Below are 17,642 nucleotides of genomic sequence, written 5' to 3'. Positions count from 1 at the left end.
GCCAGCCCTACAAAGCTGCGTCCTGGAAAGAGCTGCTGTGATCGAAAAGTGGAGTTAATTAACTCCAGATTTTTATGGTGAGGCTGGCATGCCAACGACAGGGTCGAAACACAAAGGATCCCTTGCAGATATAAATCAAGGGAAGGCATCTCCAAAGGCTCCTGCCAGCCTGAGTCACACAGCCCCTGTGCCAAGTGCCAGCTGCCGAGTGGCAGCGGGCCCACAGCTGAGTCACAGGCTCCCAGCTCAGGGGGCATCACTGGTGTCCTGATTAGCAAACCCACTGAGAAAGTGCTGTGCTGACTGCAGGGCACAGGTGTCCCAGACAGAAGATCTGTCCCTCACTGATGGGCCAAGGAAGCTTGGGGGGCAGCTGGTGGAAAAGGAGGAGGTGAGTTATAGGTCCTGTGGTGGCTCAGTTGATGAGAGGCTTTAGGGGATAGCTAAAGGATTTGTCCCTGATGAAGGAAGTAAGGCAATGGCTATCACTGTCCCAACTTCATTACCCTCCACCTGCTTGGAGGTATTTAGAAATATCTTTATTATGCCATTTTGTCTTCAGGAACAGATGGAAAGGCTGGAAAGGTTATCTTCTACTGTGTTTGATACAGCTCCTCAGCTGGAAATAAGCATCCCTGGAGCTGAGCCAGTACAAAGAACATGTGTGTGCACCCTTTGTGTGTGCTGGCACAGCATTAGCCTTCCTGAGGGAAGGGTGGGAGCCTGAGCCTCCCCTCCTGCGGCTGCAGTGGACTCACACTCACCCAGCTGGCTGGCAGCTTAAAGCCCTGCTAACCCTGCTGGGAAAAGCACCCTTCCCTTTGTACAATGTCCTTAAGGAAGGTTTAGTAGAGGGTTGGGTACATCAGGAACAGCTGTCAGGATGAGGAAAACAGCAAACAACCCTCTTGTTGTGCTCCTCCTGTGCACTGTAATATCTCTCACTCCTTAGCTCCATTTCAAATGCTGGTGGAGTTCACTGATAAGTGAAAGGTTTCTTGTAGGTAAGTTAGTAATTGTTCCTTTTCTGTTGGGTTTGTTTGTGGTTTTTTGTTTGTTTTTTTATTGATTGGTTAGTTGATTACAGGGAAATACCATATTTGGGGCCTGATGCTAGATCAGAATCAGAACTGGAACTTTAAATACAAAGCCCCAAAAGGTCCTGTAGGTCCTCAGCCTTGTACTCTGATCTAAGACACCTGAGCACTGAACAATTCTCTTGCTGCTGCTGAATACAGTAGGATACTGGGGAATGTGTTTTGCTGTTCAAATCTGTCCTGAACTTGCTACTTTTCATGTCCTTTTTTTAATAATTGATTATCCTGAACCTTCCCATATTGCTTGGAGTATAAACTTTTCATGGGGATGCTTTCCTGTTTGTACCCAACCTGCAGATCTTGATGTTAATATTTGATTGGGACCTTGTTGGTATTTCTGCAGAATAAATAGATTTATCATATGTATCCAGAACTTAAAATTCAGGTGAGAGAAGCTTGTGTGAGCACAGGGATGAGCGTTGCAGAGACAGGCAGAATAGAGTTCAGTTCTTTTTCTTTACTTCTTGTGCTGCAGGACAAACCTTCCCCAAAAAGGGAGGATTTGCCACATGTTTTCTATAACCAGCCAAATAAAATATTATGTTTGTTAGCATTCAGGGTCAGAGAAATAACTCAGGCTCTGGGCTTAGAATTTTTTCTTCCTCACAATGGCTTCTCCTGAATGATAATCTTCAAAACCATGCATGTGAGGGATCAGATCCTGACCCCCATTGCATCTGCTCTGCACTGCTTCAAAAACTGCCCAGCAAGAACAAAGTGAGCTGAGCTGGTTGCTGCAAGCACTGGAAACTTTTTCTGCACTGAAACAAGGGAAAAGCAAGCTGGAATGGGCTGGAGTTATTCATATGGCTCGCTGTGTTGAGTAACCCAGTAGTTTTCTTTAAAGGCTCTGAGTAGCTTGGTTTATACAGCTTCTGTTTTCACTGTTTAAAATTGATATTTTGTTTTAACAATAATTCAGTCTTGGCCAGTTTATTTATAAAAAAAGTCTGCATTGTGTTTATCCATAACTATCCAACTCGGGAATTCCAGTTTTGCCTATTCTCCATTTTCTCACAACTTGACAGTAGTCTGAGCTTTCCTCAGAGGAATGGATCATGGAACAGAGAACAAGGAGGAAGTTTCAGTTTTCAATACAGTGTAATGTTAAAAAGCATCAGAGTTGTTTTTTTTTTTTGAGGGGGGGCAACGATTTTGGTTTTGTTTTCCATTGAAACTTTTTCTTTGCTTGTGTTTTTCTGTTTTTAAACCAACAAGAGGATTTCAGAGACTTCATCTGCATGTTTATCCTTAGGAATGATAATGCTGGGATCCTATTGAATAATGCAGAACAGATGCTCCAAACTGCACTGCATTTTACCTGATCATTAGCCCCTCAGTCTTACCAAAATCCTTCTCTTTCTACCCCACTGGAGCTGCCCCATGTGCCAGGCAGCTGCAAACCACAATGTGGGCACCAGGGATACCCACTGCTAGAGGAAAATCCCAGGGAAGAAGGGGAAAAGCACAGGCACTTCCTAGCTGCACCTTTAGCCAGGACTTTGCTATTTTGCTGCTGGTAAGGGAATTGTATTTTTTTTTTAATCCCTCTTTTCTCCCAGGTTCCCACAAGGATGCATACTGCTCCCAGATGGTTCTACAAATCCTGCTGTGCACCCTACCCAAAGCCCCACTGAGGAGGGTCACTGCTGATGAGGGGGGGCACAGCTCCACCTCCTTTGCTCTTGAGCACTTTCTGCTGCTGGCTTTGCCTCTCTACCTGCTGTTTATAGTAAGTACTTGTCACAGATGTAAGCTCATTAATCACCCCAAGCCATGCTTCCCTGATTCCATTTATAGCTCTATTCCCTCTCTATTCCTTTTCACAGCCCCCACCTTAGTCACCCCTCCGTTCTTGGAACCTGAGCTTTGCTTTTATTTAGGCTTGGAATGGATAAAGCATGAAAAAATAGGAAAATTTGAAAAGGCAGACTAATATCACAACAAAGTGTATGTGGGATACATTTAATGTTAGACTACTTGGTCTAAAGTGTATTGGCAGAAGACTGGCAGCAAAGCTGTTGCATTAAGTGAAATAGAGACCATTTACCCTCAGAGGTTAATAGGCACAGGACAGACAAACAGGAGCCCTGTCATCCTCTTGGGATTTCTTGTGTCCTGCCAGCGGCCAAGATTGCTTTACTGCCCTTAGCACTAGTCAGTCCAGTGCTGACCTTGGCCACCAGCCTGGCTGGGAGTCCCATGGGCAGCCCACAGGAGGAGGGGAAGGGTCATGAAATGCAAAACTCTCTGCAGAAGTATTCAGGTTCTCAAACACACAGAGTGGCACTTCTTGGGCTTTCAAAAGTGTGGTGGATTGAGCACCTCTTTCTCCTCCTTCTCCACTGACCTTGGTGTCTGCAGAGCTGTTCTCCTCACTCCTCTGTTCTCTGGCTGCAGTTATGTCCAGTTATGCCCAATAACTATTTTTCTTTCCTTCTCACAAATGTTGTCACAGAGGCATTACCATCATTCTTGACTGTCCCAGCTTTGGCCAGCAGCAGGTCTATCTTGGAGCCGGCTGGCATTGGCCCTGTGGGATGTGGGGGAAGCTTCCAGCAGCTTCCTACAGACACCACCCCTGCAACCTCCCATCCTATCAGCACCTTGCCATGCAAAGCAAATACACTAAGTTCTTTAGGAGATTGGAGGGAGAGAGGAGGAAAATTCCCATTTCAAGGATTGAATCTGAAGAGCCTGAACCACTTGGAGGCCTTGGGAAAACTCATGGGGCACCCTCTTCATGTCTAGGTTCCTAAACACCTTGGCAAATCTGCTTCAGAGTAGATCCTCTGTTGAGCAGTTTCTGCCTGCCCAAGGCTGGCAACAGAGTCTCAGCCGAGTCCTCCTGGCTGTGTGAAATTGCTGCCCTGACACTGCAGTGCGAGGGTTGTACAGATCCCAGGGATGGCAAATGATTCCTCCAGCAGCGTGTTCCCGGCTGGCATGGGTTTGCAATAGGCGTGTCAGCAGCAGCTGGAGAGAGCTGTGGTCCTGGAAAACAATGTGTCAGCTGCCTGGGTTGGGCTGAATTCTTTACTGCTTTGTTGAAGCCAATGTGTTGCAGTATTGCTTCAGGATGAGCTGTGCTGCCACCAGTGCTGCGATCCTGCTGGTTTGGAGCATGGGATCTGCCTGTCCAGACCCAGGAGGGGCTGGCAAAGATGGACTGGCTCACAGAACTGTTCGAAAGCTGCACAGACCTGCAAGTCTCTTGTATTTATATCATTTTGTCAGTCTCTTTCTACATCTGAATTTTAAACATCCATTATAAGGCAATGCTGCTTTAGTGGCAAGCCAAGTTTTTCTTCTAAAACACATGTTCCCTAAAGCCTTCGTCCTCTATTTCCTTTGTTCTGATTTATTACCCTTGCTTTATCACATGTGTGAAGCACAGTGGAGGCAGAACTACCAAACCAAACAAAGCAGTCCTCTCTTCCCAGCCCACATGCATCAGGATTAACACCCTGAATAATTTACATCAAGTGATTCAATTTATCTCTAATTTCTTACCTGCCTTCAAGTAAATATGCTGCTGAAGAGTATGTTGATAATGTGAGGATTATGGTAAATCCAGAAAAAGCTGCTGTGGAGAGCTGAAAAAATGGGGTAGACACTATATCTAGAGAATGGTAGTGAGATTAAAAAATAAAAATTCTTGACTGCCTTTTCCAAATGGGCATTTTTTTATATATAAATTTTTATATGCCTTTTATCAATACTTAAAATGGCCTAATTTGTCAAAAGCTCTCTCCCACAAAATAAAGGTCACTTTTTGGTATCCCAAGGTAAGGACCAAGCATCCGAGGCATGCAATTGCTAGTTAAAAAAACCCAACAAAACACTGTGGAAAACTTAAATAAAAAAATTGTGAAGCTCTATCTCATCAGCTCTATGAGATAGAGAAGTTCTATTGAAGTTTTTGTTTGGGATGCTCTTGATGGGAAGCTTGTTGTCATATTCAGTCCTATTAACTGTATTAGTTAACAAAGGAGAGCATTCAAAAGCTTGCTCAGAGAAATATTTGTCTTATATTTCTTTTCAAATTTTTTTCTCCTTTCTAAATGGAAACCAGCTTTCCTGGCAGAATGTTTTACAGAATCTGCTTCCTTGAAACCAAAGTGAAGCAACAGCTGTGTTTGCATCAAGTTGCAACATCTCGTTGCTGGATGGAGGCACATCTTGTCACAAGTGGCGCTGGTAGCAAAAACTCAGTGAAAGAACCTGCCTGGCTGGGATCTGCTCACTCCTCTGAGGTGAGCTGGAGACACAATTTCACTTGGTTTCTTTGAAGAAAGAGCTGAACTCCACCCAAGGTCAATGAACTGAAGCTTTAGTAAACCTAGACCTGAATTTGTGAGAATTTGGGCCAATAGGTGGGTTCTAGTGAAAACTAAGTCAGACTTTGGATGCAAACCAGCAGATTTTGAGCACCTCTTGAGGATTCAGTGAAGCCAGGAAGTCCTCAAGTTTCATCTAAATCCTAAAGTCAAGAAAACCCTAATACAAAATGATCAGACTTCTGCTTTGATGAAACTCAGAGCACAAATGTCGTAAAATATGCATCATGGAGCATCTTTAAAATCATAATGCAATGACTTCAGACTGCTTTCAGGTCCAACTGAGCCATGCTTAAAGTAGTGTACTTGGTACAAAGTCCAGTAAATGATTTATATTCCTATATCTTGTGCGGTTCTTGGAAGCTTTCTGAATCTGCAAACTCTGTTTTGTTTAGGGCAAAAAAGGCAAACCACAGTTGCCTTCTTGAAAACTGCTTGTGAAAAGGTCTTTCTCAGAAAGACTTCAGAGCCTCAGGCCCTTTTTTGTTTTCTTAGAAAGCAGGAAATGAATTTTAGTTTTGCAGTTGATTTCTTAAGTGACTTGTTTTCTACAATCACTTCTGGGTTCTGGAATGCTGCAGAAATTATCTGAGGGTTTTTTTCAACACTTCAAAATTAAAATCAAATTGCTTGAAATTGTGCCAACATTTTAATGAAAATTATTTTCTTTAAACAAACACTTGAGGACTTTAAATATTTTTTTTTTTTAATCACAAGAGTATTCTTAACCTAAACACCTTTTCTTTGTGGTTTTTCAAGGACCCTATCTGCAGTGCTGCAGCCAGATGTGTCTTGGGATGCAATCAAATTCGAGATCTTTTCAGCTGAAAGCTAGATGAGCAAGGAACAGGCATTTTCACACAGCAGAGAGTTGTGAGTGGGTGTGACTGCAAACACCATCCCTGCCTCTGTGCCCACAGAAATGTCTGGGCAGAAATACCAGCAGGGGCTTTTTGCTGCATGGGAAGGTCAGGCACAGAGTGAGCACTGGGGCCTGTGCAGCTCCCAGGTTGCCCTCAGTCCACCAACAAATGCTTTTAACAAGTGCCATCACTCCTTTGCTGAGAAGGACACATGTAAGCAAAAGTGACCGTGCAGCACATGGGATCCCAAGGCTTCCATGTGTTTCTCCAACATATTATATTTTCTGATATTCACTGGGAGATAAACCAAATTAGAGCAGGCTGCCCACAAGATAAATTCCCTAATAAAAGTGTTGCAACATCCCCAACTTTACTGGCGGCCTTTTCATGCATCAATAAGTAAACTCTTTAAAGAGATGGTAGCAAAGGTAGAAAGGCTAAGTCCTTAAGCTCTCCCCACATATAACTATTAGTTACAACACTGAGACTTAAAGATGATACAAACAACAAAAAAAAAGCTACATAAAACCTTTTCAGCTCTATGGACATGGCAGCCCTTTAGATCATGTCTGCAGGATATTCTTCTTTGACACATATTGCCATATATTCTGAAGATAAATGCTGTTACCCTCAGCTTGCTTTTGCTTTGCTATCTGGGCCTGGCTGGGGCTGGAACTGCAGAGATGTCAGCGTGGATAGAATCTCCCAGAGGCTTATGCTGGCCAGGAGAATGCTGCCTGGGGGAAGGATGTGGAGTGTGTCCAAATAAGAAGAGTCTGTAAAGAGTTTGTGATGGTCTGTTGTTTCACTATTAGCTAGAAGATGTAAAATTTCCTTTTCTGGATGAGCCCGTTTCATATTTTGCGTAAGAGAGCAATTGCTTCTAGTAAGACTTAACATTTCTGCTAATTTACTGAGCTCTCCATACAAATGGACTGCATTAGTCATTGGAAAGACCTTTTTCAAGTTCCACAAGCATGTTTTAGACCTCCTCATAAAGCCAGTAGCATGCTGGACTTTCACAAGCAGAAAGACCTCCCAAAGTATGCAAGTTATTCCTGGCATGTTGTATTCTCAACAAATCAAGGAAACATGGATTATTTTTACACAAACAGGCAAATCAAAATGGTTCCTCAGCAAGCTCCCATGGACATTCTCAGATTCTGAGAAGGAAAAGAATAAAGAAAAGTAAAAAAAAAAATATTGCTTCTGAATTAGGTTTCTTAGATGGATCATGTTGTCACACATTCAAACATTCAGTGTCACACATTCAGGTCATTTGCACCAGTTTGGACCTCTGATAAATGGTGGAGGGAGTGAAGGATAAAACAGAAAGAACAAACAAGGACCATTAATTAATCTGGATATTTTATACTTGAGTTGATTTTTTTTTTTCCATACTGTGAATTTATCTTCAAATGTAGACTGTTATGAACTGCAAACACTTTTGGAAGTTCTTTTAACAGCTGTTGATTGAAAGATGATGTGAAGGTGTGGAGAGGGAAAGGATCTCTGGAGCTGAGGGGGCCAGTGGAAAGGACACACCAACATCCTGCTGGAAACCACAAAGCAGCGCAGCAGCAAAAAGCCTGGAGTGTCCTCAGCTCCCCTGACACTGCAGCACACAAATTCAGCCTTAGGTTTCACAAACATTGGAGGCTGTTTTGAAACTCCCTGTTAAGGATTACAAATGCTGACTGCAGTTTCTAGGCAAAGGCAATTAGATATCACAGCTCTGGCCTCAGCTTGGTGTTTTATGTCTGAGCTTGTGTTACCATGTAGGGTCCCTATGCATTAGATTGCCTCAGCCAAAATCCAGTTCTGACATCCACCAAGTAATCCTGTGATTTACCATAATCCTGTGATTATGGTAAAACAATAAAAAGTACTGCCTGGTCTCAGCATTTTTTCCATTTCAGTGTAAAGAACTATTTTTCTACACAGTAAAGGGATTTTTTTTAACAGAAAAGAGGTGTAAAGCAGGCATAAATAGTGACACTAGATGTGCATCCTCATCTGTAGTTCCTTTAGTGTGTTTACTGGTTCCATGCTCATGTTCAAATTCAGGAACAGCTCTTGGTGCTTGGGCTTGCTGCAGACTCAGCCAGCTGCCTTGAGCTTCATCTTGGCCCAAGTACTGTCATTAATGCTTACACAGATGGGTATCAAAAACAATAATGGTACCTTTTACTCAGTGGGAGCGTGGTTTTATTGCAAGTACTTTATCCCAGGAAAAACAAAAAAGAGAAAGAGGGTGAGGTGCATTGCATCTGCATGAAATCAAAGTTCACACTGCCTTCTCTATTTCCTTTTTAGTTTTCTAACCTTGCACCTAAAATTTGCCCTCTCTCCTCTGACAGGCCTCAAGAAGAAGCTTTGAATGTGGTGCCAGCACAACAGCAATGAGAGAAAATAAGACAAGTACCTCCACGATGCAATAAATACTACTGTTATTTCCTATTGTTCATCTGAATCTCCACCCCTGAGAACTTGAGTTAAATCCTAAATTTTCCTTTTATTTTTAGGCAGAATATCCAAAAAGTTAAAAAACAGCGTCACAAGGAGGTCCTAAGATGGGGCTTGCTCCAGTTTTCCTGCTGAGCATGTGTTTAGGAATTGCTGCTAAAAAAAAGTCAAGAGAGGATGGTAGCTGCTGTGCTGTCACATGGCCTGATACAGCACAGAATCTGCTTAGCATTCTTGAAGGGAAATTACCCAGTGCTGCAACTCACAATTTATAATTGGTTGCGTATTAATAGCTAAAAAAGGCAATAAAATCCACTGTGTGTTTAAAAAAAAATAGTAAGTAGGAGTATTACAAGCTGAGCAGTGAAAATCTGGAAGACTTCTTGGCTAGAGCAGGGCTGTGTGCAGTGTTGTTTCTCCAGTATTAATTACAAGCAATTTTAAATCATCTCCTTCCTTCAAGGAAGGATTTTGTTCAGTGTTTTTGTTAATTTTAATCTTGCTAATGTGATACTCTCTTGGAAGCTCTCCCTTGTGTCATAACATTGAGACATGCTGCCTCTTTTGTCCCTGCCCTTTGGGGAGCACAGTTACTGCTGCTTGTTGCCTAACCCTGCTGTCGTGACTATCAGTACACCTCCCTTGGAAGGAAAAGAAACCAAAACTCAACAGCAGAATTGTTCTTCCCCCTCCAGAGTTCATTTTTATTTGTAGTATTTAAGCTACACTGTGCGAGTGCCTCATGAAAAATGGGGGTTTAAAATGTATGGTGCTGTATTAGAGTGGAAAGATTGTTATTCAGCACACTAATTATTTCTGAGTCACTGTATTTATAAAATGTCACGTAATAACTACTTCACCACACGAAAAATAAATAGTGCAAAAGCAGGCACTTTATGATTTTGACATTTCAGTGTATAAACATATTCCAGAGTCTCTCTGGGGGCTACTGGGAATCAGATAATGTTTTTATGACTTCTAAAAAAATGACATTGAATTTCATAATCTGTAACACTCCATATATATCGTTAGTGTTGAGCATTTTATTACAGCCTCAGTGGCTTATACTGCAAGTGTCAGCTGCAAAGAGAAAGTTGGGGTTGTGGAATCGGGGGGAGGAACAAGAGGGAAAAGCCTTGCAGTGCACCTCAAAGCCCTTGGACCAGCTGTAATGGCAGATTCCAGGCCATGCTGGGACACCAGAATTCCCTGAGTTTTTTCATTTCAGGATGGATTACAGAGCCCTTGCTGATGGAGGCTTCCTGCTCATGCTTGTCACTAGAGGATAACTGAGTTTGGGATTTTGTCAAGCCCTGTGAGAATGACCTGTTAACTCCAAAATAACTGGGACACCGTGAGCAACACTCTGGGAGTGAGTACAGAGGGAAAGGAGGATGGGTTGCTGCCCCAAGTGGGCTTCTGAGTAGTCCTGCATGGTCTGTGAGAACAATGGGTGGATGCTTACTTGAATATCTAACTTCAGAGAATGCTGTGCTTAAACCCAGGCCTTTTGTGCTCCTCTGCAAAGCTTGCTTGGTGTTACTAGAGTTGTGGGTCATTTACTCAAATGCTGGGAGAAGTGTCTTTTGACTTAGTTATCCAGTACCTTTTGGGAAAGGGGCAAGGGATGAGAAAGCAGTCACAGCTTCAGAAAAACTCAAATTGCCACTGAAGATGAGAGGAAGCCATCACCGCTGATGGATGATGGAGTCAGTCCTCCCCTTTTTCACCTAATGCAGGACAGGAGCCTCTTGTCAGAGCTGCCAAACTGCTCCACATGTACATGAGTACAGAACAGGCCCCTGAAACTGTGGGAGATCTGGCTGGGTCCTGCTTCATCTGAATTTACAGCAGTTGGCAGACTAAGGTGACACATCCTCTCCTCAGTGCTTTCGATACCAATCGGCATTACAAAATTTCAAGGATTACAGAGTGTGATCTACCATACATTTTTCTGGAAGTGATGAAATAATTTTCACTTTCCACATTAGGGTAGATTGGTTATCCTTAGAACAATCATCCCCCTGAGCTGGCAGACAGGGACAGGGAGCAGAAAAGACCCCCTGTGGTCTAGGAGAAGGTGGGTAGTGACTTGCTGTGCCACTTAGATGCACACAAGTCTATTGGGCAGAATGGAACTCACCTGAAGGTTCTGAGGGAGCTGCTGGAAGGGCTCACCAAGCCACTGCCCATCATTCACCATCAGCCCTGGCTGACCACAGAGGTCCCAGGTGACTGGAGGTTGGTCAGTGTGATACTCATCCACAGGAAGGGTTGGAAGGAGGATCTGGGGAACTCCAGGCCTGTCAGCCTGGCCTCAGTGCCTGGGGAGGTTATGGAACAGATCTTGAGTGTGATCACACAGCACATACAGGACAACCAGGGCATCAAGGACAGCCAGAATGGGTTTGGGAAAGGCAGGTCCTGCCTGGCCAACCAGATCTCTTTTTATGACCAGGGATAAGTGCCTTACTGAACACAGTAATCGATGAGTGGACGTGGCACTCAGTGCTATGGTCTGGTTGACAAAGTGGTGATTGGTCAAAGGTTGAACTCGATGATCTTGGAGGTCTTTTCCAACCTCAATGATTCTGTGAGTCTACGATGTTGTTGTATTTCTTTTTTGACTTTTCTATAAATACAAGCAGCTATTAAGAATGCCTCTGACTATTATATCCAAGGATAAGTGTTTAAGATACATGAGAGATACTCAGAGAATTGGTAAGCCTTCAGTAGAAAAAAATGTCCTGAGATCAATTTCCTGAATCAGTAATGAAGGCATCATATCATATAAAATGTAATGTGATTGTCCATGGCCTTAATAAAATCTTGACTTTTCCACCAAGCTTTCATCTATAAAAATCAAATTTATCTGGCATTCATCTGCATTTTGAAAGGGATAGGGATTTTTTGAAATAGATATGATAGTAATCCTTTATGGTACGTTAATATAGGAGAACAATAATTTGTTGCATTTTCTTCACACAGAAACAATCAGCTTGGAAATGTGCATAATAATTGTCTTTGTCCTTCATTGTCACAGGCCATTAGCTAATGAATTTAAGCTGTACTTGGCTCTTGCTCCAATAAGAAAACTACATTAGAGATCTTGTAGCCTTGGTATTATATAAAACCTTTCAGTGGGTTTTATTTTAGTCTCACTGAGGTGATGCTGCCATGGGCTGAGGAATGCATCTCAATTTTGTGGTGAGCAGTGAGGTCAGCATGGACTGATGTAGTGGGTCAATCAAGCTGAAGGGCATCTACGGTTATTGAAGCTGCCAGGTGCCAGACCCTCTTTGTTTGGGTCTTTGTACTTTAGACAAACTTCTCATGCCTTACCTTGTGACAGTTTCTGGTTCATCTTTTGGGTGGGAAGATTGGCTCAACTCATTCCAACAGTACCAAGATTCATGCAAGGGAAAATAAGTAGTTTGGGCAATGCTTTGAGTAAACAACAGGCTCACATTAAGTTGCTCAGTTTTACTGTCTGTGCAGTTTGCCCTCTCAGCAAAGAGGCTGGCAAAAGAAAACCCTGCGATGGAAGAAGCTGTCCTGTTGCTGCTGCACTGCACACCAGGATCTGCAGGCCAGCAGAAGGGTGCAGTGGGGTTGCTCTTCAGGATGCCAGCTGCTGCAGCCTCCCAAGTGGCACTCTCGCTGCCCAGCCATACTGGGACACAGCAGTCCCCCAGTGATTCTGTCCTTGATCCCAGCTGTGACACAGCTGGGGAGTGACACACCATTCCTGCTGCTTCATGTGTCACTGCCTGCTCCCAGGAAAGAAACAACCCATGAGTTCAGTTGGGTTGCTGCCACCTTTGGGCTGTGCAGAACAGCAGGAGCATAAGGCAAAATCCATACCACTGTCATTTGTGTTTGGCATCTTTTAAGTATCAGAAAAAGGACCTGAAACTTCTGGACTTTACTTTGTATCTGAACTTTTAGCTCATGGATGTCTTAGAAGGAGAATGGATGGTGAGTGTGTGATACACATCTGCTGCAGGCACTCTGAGTAGAACATTGTTCTATGTCTTCACTATTCTACAGCATCATTCTGCACCTGTTCAGGGATTATTGCTTCTGCACAAGCTGCGACACCACCACAGCCAAGGGCTGGCTGTGGCAAAACGTGGTCAAGTTTTGCTGTGTTCTGCAGAGAGACATGGCCCCTGGCAGCCAGCAGTGCAGGGTACTTCACCTGCAAAGTCACGTGAGAAATGTTGGGACTGCCCCTCCTGTTAACAGGCACCGTTTGCTCCCTTACCTCTTTGCATCTCCAAAACCAGACTCTGGGCTTTCCATGGCCTGCAGCCCTGCATTTGGCTGTTCTGTCTGTTTCCTTAAGCAAACACTTTGATGGATAGTGCAGGAGATATTCTGAATGCTATGCCCCAAACCATGGTGTAAAACGAGCATTGCTGGCAGCAGAAGCTGTGGCTGGGAAGCTTTGGTGCTCTGAGGTGTGCAGGGGGCAGGTGCCATGTAGCAGCAATCACATATTTTACTAAACCGGCAGCACTTAGAGCCCTACTGACAGAGGTTGACTCACACCAGAGTAAATTCAATATGCATGAAAGGACTCTTGTTCTTCCTCAGTGGAGAGCATAAAGACATACTGTCAGACAAATTAATCTCTCTCTGATAATTTTCTTTTCAACATCATTGAACTGTCATTTCTCCTGGGCTTTGCCAGAATGTTTGATATATCTGTTGTTTCCCAAAACAGACAGATTCTGCTAGCTTGGCTGATACAGGAATTTCTGCCAGGAAGAGAGATGCTGAGATGCCTCTACCAGCCTTGTGCTGTTGCTGTGCAGGTACTTTGCTGAGCTCTGGAGCTCTAGTTAGGACTAAAAAGAAGGTATTTTGGTGATTGATTAAGTTGCATCTCTTTAGTGCAGCAATGGAATTGTTCCCAGCACTTGACCTGGGCTGGGACCACATTTGCTGAGGTTTTGGGATTTTACTTTTTTTTAGTGGAGAGAAACCCATATACACCTCCAGATCTTTAACTTCAAAGCTGGTGATTCAAGGTTGCCCCAGGCATAAGAGTGTCACCTATCTTGACTTAGGAAGTAACCCCAAATAGAGATTTCCCTTTTTTTTTCTATTGTCCCTCTACATGACTGACAGAGCAGTCACTCCTTCCAGGCATGTGTGAAGAGTCAGTAAGATTCCTAAAGCTAGTCAGAGAAAAAAAAATTGCATTTCCCATCCCAAGACCATGGATGAAACCTACACTGATCAACCTCCTCCTTCAGCCTGGCACTCACTGAGGACTCTGCCATAGGGATACATGTCCTTAAGGCTGCATGTCATTCCTTGCAGGGGAATTTAACAGAAATAAAATCGTGAAGTGGGGGAAACAGGAGGACCCCAAACATGACCATGATCTGGCAAAATAAGTCCTACATCCCATTTGTCATCTCTTTTATTTTTGGAAGATAACTGTCCCCATGTTTTCTGACAGTGTGGCTTTAATACATACAGTCTAAAAAGTATAGAGGGAGATTAGTGATAAAAATAACTTGCAACACTATTTAAATCCCTGTTGGTTAATCTGGGCAAAATGAAGAACAGTTTCTGAGTCTGGAATTATCTAACTTGGCTGTGATTATCTAGTTTAATTTCCAGATTAGCTAGAGATATTTATCTGAACTGGGTGGCTGCCGAGGTATTAAAAGTAGGAGCAGGAAACTTTGCAGTCATTTTTACAACACAGTTAATTGCTTGTCTTCTCAAAGCTGAGTTTCTCCACACCATTTCATGCCTGCCCAACACCATTATTGCAAACTCTTGTCCACTTGAATGTCTTGCATACGTGAGCAGGTCCTTGGGGTTCATTTTCATGAGCTGTAACTGTGATAATTGCACCTCATCTCCAGGCTGAAGGCCACACCACACATACATATTTCTACTCTGTGCTTTGAGATACTTTTCCTCAAGCACCAATGTCCCATTGTGTGATGTTTGGGATTCTGGTTGTACAAGCTGTTAGCTACAATTTTTCCCCCTTAGTCTGGTAGGAGCACCTTTTTACATAACAGATTGTCTTGTCACATCTATAAGGTAATTGCCTCTCCACTGGCTTCCAAGAAAGCCTCAGATTTGATCTATGATGACCTGTGCATTCCAAATGCCTGTACTCCAAGGAAATCTACCCCTGATACTGATAAACTGCATGGATGACTGATGGTATAGATCCAAAGCTAACTAGGCTTTCTCTTGAAAGGTGACATATATTATATTTGGGCAAAGAGGAGTTTCCTGAATAATCTTTAGAGACAGCTGTGTTATATTTTATGATTTTTCTGGTAGTTACAGAAATGCAGATAAAAGACTTTACATGTTGCCAGCTTATTATTCTGATTGCATGTCCAGCCACTGATTTTCAGATAAATAGGATCAGAGTACAAAAAAATGCATGGGGCTGTACAACCTTTACTCCTTGACATCCCCACCACTGCAGTTTCCTTAGTGCCACCATGAAGCATCTACAGCAGGTTAATCAGAGATTTGTCATAGCCAGGATCGTGTAAAATGGGCATGGGAGCCAGGAAACAAGTCTGCCTCTGAACTTGCTCCATCTCTTATTTTCTCCCATAGCTCTTAGAAAGAGCTCCACCTTGATCTACCCTCCTGTCAGGAAGTTGTAGCAAGAGATAAGGTCCCTCCTGAACCTCCTTTTCTCCAGGCTGAGCCACCCCAGGTCCCTCAGCTGCTCCTCCTCAGAACTGTGCTCCAGACTCTTCCCCAGCTTCACCGCCCTTCTCCAGACACTCTTCAGCACCTCAGTGTCTTTTTTGTCCTGGGGGCTCAAACTGAACACAGGACTCCAGGTGTGGCCTTACCAGTGCCTAGTGCAGGCAGTGATCACTGCCCTGCTCCTGCTGGCCACATTGTGTGCTGTTTATTCTAAAAAGAGAGGGAGGAAGGCATTCTTTGCCTCATTAGTGCTGCAGGATGTCATATACAAGCATAATTATACTCTGCAAAAAAGCCAGGGAGACCACACAGGAAGGGTATTGAAGAACTGGAAAGGGTACAGGAGACACCGAGCATGACAAAAAATTGGAAGTTGCTATTTATGGACAAAATACAGGCTGCTCCTTTTGCTTTTTCGATTTTAATTTTTTTTTTTTCCAGAAGACAGAAGCAAGGGCTACTAAAAGGTGCAAACAATTTAATGGGTATCAAAAGGAAATGAGAAAACTCACTCAGAGCTTTGCAAGCTGACTGACAAGCAAGTTGATAATAAACTTGGAGAAAGCATCACTAATCCAGAGTGTTCTGATCTGGAGCAAGGAAATGCTTTTTGTAGCATGGGGTCTCCCCCATCAGCACCCCATCTTTGCTCTTGCTTCCACAGGCTGAATTGCATTTTGACTTCTGCATTTCAGGAATGCAACTCCTGTCCTTGCCCTCCTCTGCAGATAAATACAGCACGCCCTTTACTGCTGAGTGCTTTGGGAAGAATGTCAGCCAGACAAGAGAGGGGAGATAAAAGAAAGACAGGTGAGGATGTTTTTCATCTGCTCTTTTTCTGAACCATCCTGCTTGACTTTGCCTACAAGACTTTGGGCAGTGGGGTTAAGAGGAGCAGGCCAGGGGTACCTGGTGCCTCTGGGGTGGCATAATGGTCACAGGAGAGCAAAGGGGCTGTGACATGAGGCTGCCTCTTGGGGAACTGGCATTTTGAGTACCCCTTCTGGCACGGAGTCTGGAGGGAAGGCACAACAGGGTCTCACCAACCACAGAAAGGGAGTGGGAGAACAAACAATCTGTAAGAAAGAAGTGCTGGTGAGTTACCCCAGCTCCTGGCTCTGCAGATTGCTTTTGGCAGCAGGGCTCTCCGAGGGGGCAGGCTCTGGATTTCAGAGGGTGGGTGCCTGTACACAGCTCTGCTGGTATCTGGCCTGGGCTGGTCCATAGGCAAGAGCCAGGCTGGGCTGCCTGCCTCAGCCTGGGCAAGAGTGGTAACCAAACACAACCCCACCAGAATGCATCCTAACATCTACTACTTTTGCTGGCAAGGCAAGAACAAATGGTGGTGCTTCTTAAGTGTGTGTGCCTTGGACACAGCTGGGAGTGTTGCTGAAATGATCTGTTTTCAGTCTAGGCTGTGATAGGAGCTGGGCTGTCTGGTTCTGCAATGTGGGAATTGCCTTTTCCCAGCTGCCAGTCTCAAAGTCAAGCTTTCACAGCACAAATAAAATGGGATATTGCACACACACAACTCCTTTCAACTATCACTGATATTTAGCAGAGGGAATATTCAGAACATTATTCCCTCCAACACAGAATGGCTGCTGGGTGTTACCAGACCATGTGAAATGACATCTGAATGGAATTTTATCAGCAACAAACAAGAAACAAATGAAGAATGGAGGCTTAAAAAAATTCCTTTTTTTTTTCTATCTATACTGTGATTTGTTATGTATATCTATACACATATATACACATACACATGGATTTTTAAATTACTGTTGGGATCTGAAGAAACAAAGAAAATGAGCAGACAATGTAATGTTACTTGTTACAGAACAGAATGTTATGGTGTAAAACACCAGTTAGGGACATCCTGGGGAGCATGAGGATGGAACTTTACACATTACTGTGGTCAGTGCAAATTCTGCACTACTTTCATTAACAGGGGATCAAAGGTTTGATGGGATCTAGAAATACAAGGAGGTTAAAACGTGGCAGGTGTAGGTAACCTCGTACACAAACCTTTGCCTCAGAAAGCGGAATGTTCCTGCAAATCTGACATAATCCAATTCCTTGATTTCCTCAGTGACATTTCTGCAGGCTCACGTACAGAAGGACAGGGAAATTGAGATTTATGACACCTATTCCTAGCAAAGGTCATTTCT

At 43.6% G+C, this 17,642-nt stretch overlaps 1 long non-coding RNA gene across 3 annotated transcripts; it reads left to right on the top strand.

The window, feature by feature from the left end:
- The first annotated feature begins 270 nt into the window (after positions 1-270).
- On the top strand, positions 271-16,274 carry LOC106628303 (uncharacterized). 3 transcript variants are annotated; one of them, XR_001331628.2, is made up of 5 exons: positions 271-391; positions 2,660-2,829; positions 5,173-5,353; positions 8,661-10,138; positions 16,170-16,274. It is a non-coding gene; the product is annotated as an uncharacterized LOC106628303 (long non-coding RNA). The 3 variants fall into 3 exon arrangements; XR_015772218.1 differs by lacking the exon at positions 16,170-16,274 and having other exon boundaries at positions 8,661-10,215; XR_015772219.1 differs by lacking the exons at positions 271-391; positions 16,170-16,274 and adding an exon at positions 876-1,004 and having other exon boundaries at positions 8,661-10,215.
- The last annotated feature ends 1,368 nt before the right edge of the window (positions 16,275-17,642 follow it).

The sequence above is a fragment of the Pseudopodoces humilis genome, chromosome 3 (genome assembly GCF_049639895.1).
Source record: "Pseudopodoces humilis isolate 2021_Gansu_Grassland_sample_001 chromosome 3, ASM4963989v1, whole genome shotgun sequence".
In the NCBI taxonomy this organism is placed as follows: Eukaryota; Metazoa; Chordata; class Aves; order Passeriformes; family Paridae; genus Pseudopodoces; species Pseudopodoces humilis.
Note: the sequence above shows the minus strand (reverse complement) of the source record. Positions and strands in the feature narration are given on the sequence as shown.